The following is a 6,837-nucleotide window of genomic DNA, read 5'->3' as shown; positions in this document are numbered from 1 at the left end:
GAAGTTGAACGAGTTTTTACTTTAAAACTCATAATAACTACCACTACCATCTATGAAGATGTTTTATAAGATACATACTTTTATAACACCGTTATTATTGTTTCAAATTTCAATCTTGCAACATAGTACATTAGATATTCTATATTTTCAAACTAAACAAAATGTGTTCTTTCTATCTAAAAGCTCTGTTTTTCCTCAGATGCATTTTAATCGGATAATCCAAATCATTTTGAACATTTGTGATTAGTAATTTTCATTAGTATACAATATTATTGAAGATAGGACATCATCTACAGAATGAAAAAGTCTATCCATAATAATTTTTATTTCTACAAAAAATATGTCACCAATGAATTGGATTTCAAACAGTTCAAGAACTTTATGATTATCCATAATAATTTTTATTTCTACAAAAAATATGTCACCAATGAATTGGAGTTCAAACAGTCCAAGAACTTTATGATTATCCATAATAATTTTTATTTCTACAAAAAATATGTCACCAATGAATTGGAGTTCAAACAGTTCAAGAACTTTATAGATGAAAGAAGAGTTGTTTCGTCTATAAGGAGAGATTTAGTACAAATACTCCTTTTGACTGGCGTCATATGCATTAATTGTATATAAATTAGATAACCATGAAGATGTGTTTGTATTTTAGTGAGAGAGTGTGTTTATGAATTTGTGTGCATACAGTGAATGGTGTGTATTTGCTGTCACTATGTTTAGTAGTTCATGAAAATCTCTCATTATATGCATGCAACTTGCTGACAGCCATTCAATCGCAACACAGAATGTGTTGTAGCATGTATGTTGTCTGTGTTTGGGTTTTATAGTACGTGCAGGAATTTAGAGTGAATATTCTTTCTTCTCTGGTTAGCTGAAACTGTTGATTGGATTTTTTTCCATAAAAACAACATTCACTGCCATTGCTGCTGCTTCTAACAAAATGATATTTATCAAACATTTACCTCTGGTCATTTAAAACAACTTAGATCTTTTCTATCTGTTAATACTATTGATTTCTGACTAAAAAGAACGAACAAATGAAAATGAAGAATAAAAAAAAGAAAAAAAAAAGAATAAAAAATGAATAAAAGAAAAAAAAGACTAAAAGAATGTCATAAAAAATAATATCAAAAATAAAATTAGGGAAAAACAAAAAATAACAATAAAAACATTTAATGGATGAAAATAAGAGTGTGAGAAAAGGAAGGAATCGAAGAAGAGAAAGTAAAAAGAGAAAAAACAAAAATGGACATAAAAAAAAAAAACTTACTCATCTATTATCAAGGGAAGACAATAGAAGTGGTACCAAATCTCTAACTGCATTCCTGAGAAGGTTATAAAAGTATAACCCTAAAACTCCTAAAACCTTCATATAATCAACTTTTACGGAATTTAAACTTATTTAAAATTTTCTGGAGAAGACAATGGAAGTTGTTTTGAATCTAGGTGTCTAAGAGAGGCTGAACCCGTTTAAATTAAAACTTCAAATTATCCTATTGAAGAAGACAATGGAAGTAATCTTGAATCTCTGTTATTCTCTGTGTGCCGAATATCTATGGATCTTCACCTCTAAGTGACCCATAAAGACAAAACTCCTTAAAACTTCAAATACATATATTCGATTTCCATAAACTTTAAATCATGTGTTCATTTATAGTTTTTCACCATTTCAGTTTCTTCTGCCTATATTAGCGAGCAAAACGAAAGAATGGGGGAGAATAATGAAAAAAAAGAATATAATATGGTTGTAATGTGAATCATATATCAGTATTCCATGATTTATTACATTGATGACCGGCAAGATTGGTTTCTCAAAAACAAAAGCAATGCATATTCACAACAACAAACTCAAATATATTCTGTATAAGTCAGTTGCGCTGCGTGTGGGTGTGTGGATGTGTGTATGTAACACCATTGTGGAAAAGGACCCCCAAACACTAGCATCCACATCTTAGCTAAGTTCCAGTGCATTAACTTGGACCGTTGTCATTCAATTAAAGTCAGCTCCAAACTGGTTTTGCACCGTGACCGTCAACTTTCTGATGCCGTCGCTGTCCATTACCGTCTCTTCAACCTGAAATATCTTCAGGCCAAGAATAAAACCTCTGAAGAACTCATCTTCGACTTACAGTATGCCAATGCTGCTGCATTCCCTAGCCATATTTCCAGCAGATTTCAACACAGTCTTGACGTAGTCTCCAACACCAAGAAGACGGAAATCCTGCCAAACATGTCTCCAACTGATGCTCCCATCTTCACCGTCATATCTGTCATATATCCTGCTAAAGCATATCAGCAGCTTCACATACCCTGTCTCCAATCTCTCATTCTCCTGCGACCTTAGCAGTGAAGTTCAGCGTCACCTTAATTTCGCCTCTTCTGCTTGGATAGTTCACCAACCACAATCTCAGGACTCATATAAGGGTCGCTGTGTACAACGCAGTCATCATATCCACCCTCCTATATGGTTCCGAGGCATGGGTTCCGTATCGTCATCACATCAGACTGCTGGAGTCAGTTCACATCAGATGACTACAGCAGATCCTCGGCCTCCATTAGTGGCACAAAGTGTCTTATTCAGAGATTTGCAGGAGAGCTGAAGTTGCCATTCACCATCAAAACCCTGTCTTCCTGTGCTCTATCTGTGCAAAGCAGTGCAGATCACGCATCAAGCTACATAATCATCAATGGAGTCACAGAGTCAATTGAAAAAAAAATTATGAAAAAGGCGTCGTCATCGACATGGATGGACTACCAAACTAATGAACTAATATCTATATAAAACTGACTTTATTTATGTGTGTGTGTGCGTGTGTAACGGTCTCTACCAAACTACCCTGTCAATTTATAGTCTACAGACTTGAAAGCTGATATAGGGAGTATTTAGACCTGTGAAACAAATTTGATTTGTTTTTTAGCTGAAAAAAATAGCTGCTACAGGGTCAAAATTGAAGATTTCGAACTTGTCAGGCATAAGTAAACTTAATTTGTCTCCTCCATACACAAATATACATTTATATGTTTACGTCAATTCATTTATAAAGCTTTGATATGCATATCGTCTTAGTTCAGATGATAGCAAATAACACGGAAGTTAAATGTTTTGGTTTGGATTCTAACTGATGGCAGATGAACGAAGATTACAGATGAACGAAGATGTGGATACCTCCCCCCCTCCACCAATAGCGAAGGAAACGAAGTAATGCTTTTTTTGTTTTGATATATTTCTCGATGTCATCTTCGAATAGTAGACAAAATACCCCTCCCCATCTTTTTAATTTGTTCTTTTTTTATTATCACTTAATTACATTATTCCTTCCCTACCATAGTTAGTTCATTGTTTTATAATAAAATTTAATTTTCAAAATATTACCATTGCGTGTCGTGTTTTCCATTATTTTTATACGCTGTTCATCATCTATTGTATATTTCTGGTTTTGAAAGTGTCTTCCCATATTTTATTTCAGCGAGGTATACCGAACCCAGTGTTTTAATGCTCATTGCATTTCATGAATGTCTTATTATTATTTTTATTTATTACGAACTCACGAATTTGTTGTTATTATTGTCTGTTTGCGTTAATAATAATGGAATTCATAATAATATTTCTTCCACAAGAGCTAATTTTCTGTTTGTATACTACCTTTATTCACTTGACTCGCTTTAAAACTGATGCTAATGCACTTAAATATACTTTTTCCATCTTTATCCAGTAAGATACAAAACTAAATGAAATACACATTTCCATAAGTATTAAAAACCCCTCAGGGTTGATGACAAGCTGAAAAAATTGAAACCTAACTGCATGTAATCGCAACTTCCGTGGTTAAAGAAACATCTTTTAATTACTACTGCTTAGGAAACAATTATTAATATAAAATACAGTCATTGCTTATTCACCAAACCTATTTTCCTGCTCTCATTTACTTATACTGCTTCCCTCTCTTTTGGAAATCAGAATTTATCATTCTATGACTAAGTGTAATGATTAAACATAAGGTTTATACTGGCCACATTTTTGTTGTTACTGAGTTATTTTACTAAAATAACTAGCACAAATATTATTTCTAAATGTTTGCTTAATACTTGCCTCCAAGAACCTTGCATGTGTCTGCTTTGCATGAAAATGTTACAAATCTTTATATCCCCAAACCTCTCCTAATCCCTGCATATCTATATTGTATATTAATGCTGTATTCTTGTAAGTATATCATCTCTTCTGTTCTAAGTGGGCAAAACCGGTCCTTTTTTGTCAAATATACTATTATTAACCAATACGGTTTTGTTATAGTTAAAACGATAAAAAAAAATTTTCCAAATTAAAACTGCACTAATCTAAACTCGGAAAAATGCAGCTTTTACCTTGCAGTATCCATTATTTTTTAACTAGTCTAAACTTGATACGTAACCCAAACTGTATTAGTCTTAACCAGTTTTTAAATGAGTTCTTCAAACCTAAATTAATAAAAAATTACCCGACTTCACAAATTGATGAAAGGTAAAGCTAGAATGCTCAAACATTCTAACTCGATGTAGATAAATCCAAAAATACCCACACAATAATATGGGGGGGGGGAGACTATTTTCAAATATCGTCCTGAACTGGGAATGGACCAATGGACTTATAAGTAGATATCAATAAGTCATTCTTACCCTTTTTTTTTTTTTTAAATGGAGAGTAGATAATGCACTGTGGATGTGTTATCGGCAGCTCCAGTAACTCTCGCTTTTCCTTTTTTGTCCCTCAGTCCTCATTTCCAATGAGTGATTTTTCTGACAAAGGGTGAAGAAAAAGCTGCTTTCCAGGTCGGTAGTACTTCGTGAACAGTAGCCTGAGATGTCGGAAATTTTTCTGTTTCTATGTCTATCCTTGTGGCTATGTCACTAGTAAGGGTGCTGGAGGTAAACGTTTCATCTGACATGACGTTATCCACCTGATAGTCAGGGACCTGAACCTTGGATTAACCACTAAGGAGGCTGTCCTATCAGCAGATGCAAAGTACTGGGGCTGTTGTATTGCCATTTGGTGAATGGATTCTGGACCATGCAGTAGTTTCTGGTAGGGCCTGTCGATGCCATACTAGTGGGTAATTGTTACGGCTTTACCTTATTATGTGCTACAAAAAAAAATATTTCCCCATCTTTTCTCTCTTACTTTCCCTTTCTGTTCTGCGCTAACCAAGTCTGTCAATCTGTTCCACAAATCTCAAAACCTCAACATGAAATATCTCAAAAAAAAAAAAAAAAAAAAAAACGCGAATAAACCTAGAACCCCATCCTCCAACGTAGACCCCTACTACCATGTCCCCTTCTCCAACATCAGGGGTCTACGTTCCAACCTTCCAGAGGTTGAAACCCAATTACAGGAGATGAAACTGGACATATTCTTTCTAAGCGAAACAGGCATAGAGTCAACCACTTCCCTTGATGAGTTCATAATTAAAGGATAATCTAACTTAATATCTAAATCTGACCCCCAAGATCATCATGGGCATGGAATATGCGCCTACATTAAAGATGACTTTCCGTGTGGTAGGGATATCTCCAGAGAGGAACCAAATTTATCGTATATGTGCTTCTGGGTTGCACTTGCTTACACCACTGCATTTATATTTGCCCTCTATCGCCCCCAAAACTGCGGGGTTACTATCTTTAAGAGTATATCTGAGAAAATTGACCACATCCTGTCTGCTCATCCTTCGACTAACATTCACATTTGCGATGACTTCAATGTTCATAATGTGGAATGGGTGACCCACTTAAATAAAACAGATGATGAGGGGAGGTTCTGTCATGATTTTGCCATTGCAATTGAATTTTTTCTCTAAAAGGTGTCACTCCAATTCAACCTCACTCAGATTGCTCACAAACATACCCATGTGCTCGATACTACCGGTCAATATGCAAGCCTCCTAGGCCTTTTTCTCACAACTTCCCCTGAGCTGGGATCCTTCGACCATGCCATTGTATGAGTTAAGATAAAAATGAAATGTAATAAGTCTTCAGACGTACCCCTCCACCGTACAGTATATCGACACTCTATGACTGACTGGGATAGCATCCGTATATTTATATCTGACCTACCTCTGCATTCCATGTTTAAAAAGGATGTGTCTTCTATGGTATCAGACCTGACCGAATGGTTAATTGTAGGTATAGACCGATTCATGCCATCCAAAAAATTCCAACGAAAACCTAACAGCCAGCCATGGTTCTCCCCAGAATGTGCTGCTGTCATTGCACACAGAAATCACTTTTTCCATAGCTACCAATGTAATGGATTGTACCGAGACTAAAGCTGCTTTCAGGACTGCCAGCAATCACTGGAAAAGAGTAATAAAAAATGCAAGAGAGCTATATGCTCAGTCCGTTAAATCCAAGGTAGCTGATCAGCGGCTTGGTTCCCACCAGTTCTGGCAAATAGGATCCTGAACAGAAGCGTGTTCTATCCCAACCATCATCAACGGTAATCTCGTCAGCATCAGACAAGGCCAAACTATTTGCCAAGAACTTTACAGCTAATTCTACCCTTTCCGACAAAGGCCATCAACTTCTGGTATTTCCTCCTATAACAGACAACACGCTATGCAACATACAAATATCTGTGCATGAGGTCACCAAGCTAATCAATAACCTTGATTCCAGTAAAGCAACTGGCCCAGACAGCATTCCAATTATAGTGTTGAAAAAGCTCTGATCAGAACTTGCCCTCATACTTACAAAACTGTTTAAGAGTTGCCTTAAGAAGTGCTTTCCAACACCCTGGAAAACCGCATCAGTATGCCCTGTATTTAAGAATTCAGGTGATAAGTCTCTCTCAGTACAGAC

The sequence above is a fragment of the Euprymna scolopes genome, chromosome 39, assembly GCF_053919585.1.
Source record: "Euprymna scolopes isolate OS-2025 chromosome 39, ASM5391958v1, whole genome shotgun sequence".
Taxonomy (NCBI): Eukaryota; Metazoa; Mollusca; class Cephalopoda; order Sepiida; family Sepiolidae; genus Euprymna; species Euprymna scolopes.
The sequence above is the reverse complement of the archived record's forward strand: the minus strand, read 5'-3'. Positions refer to the sequence as shown.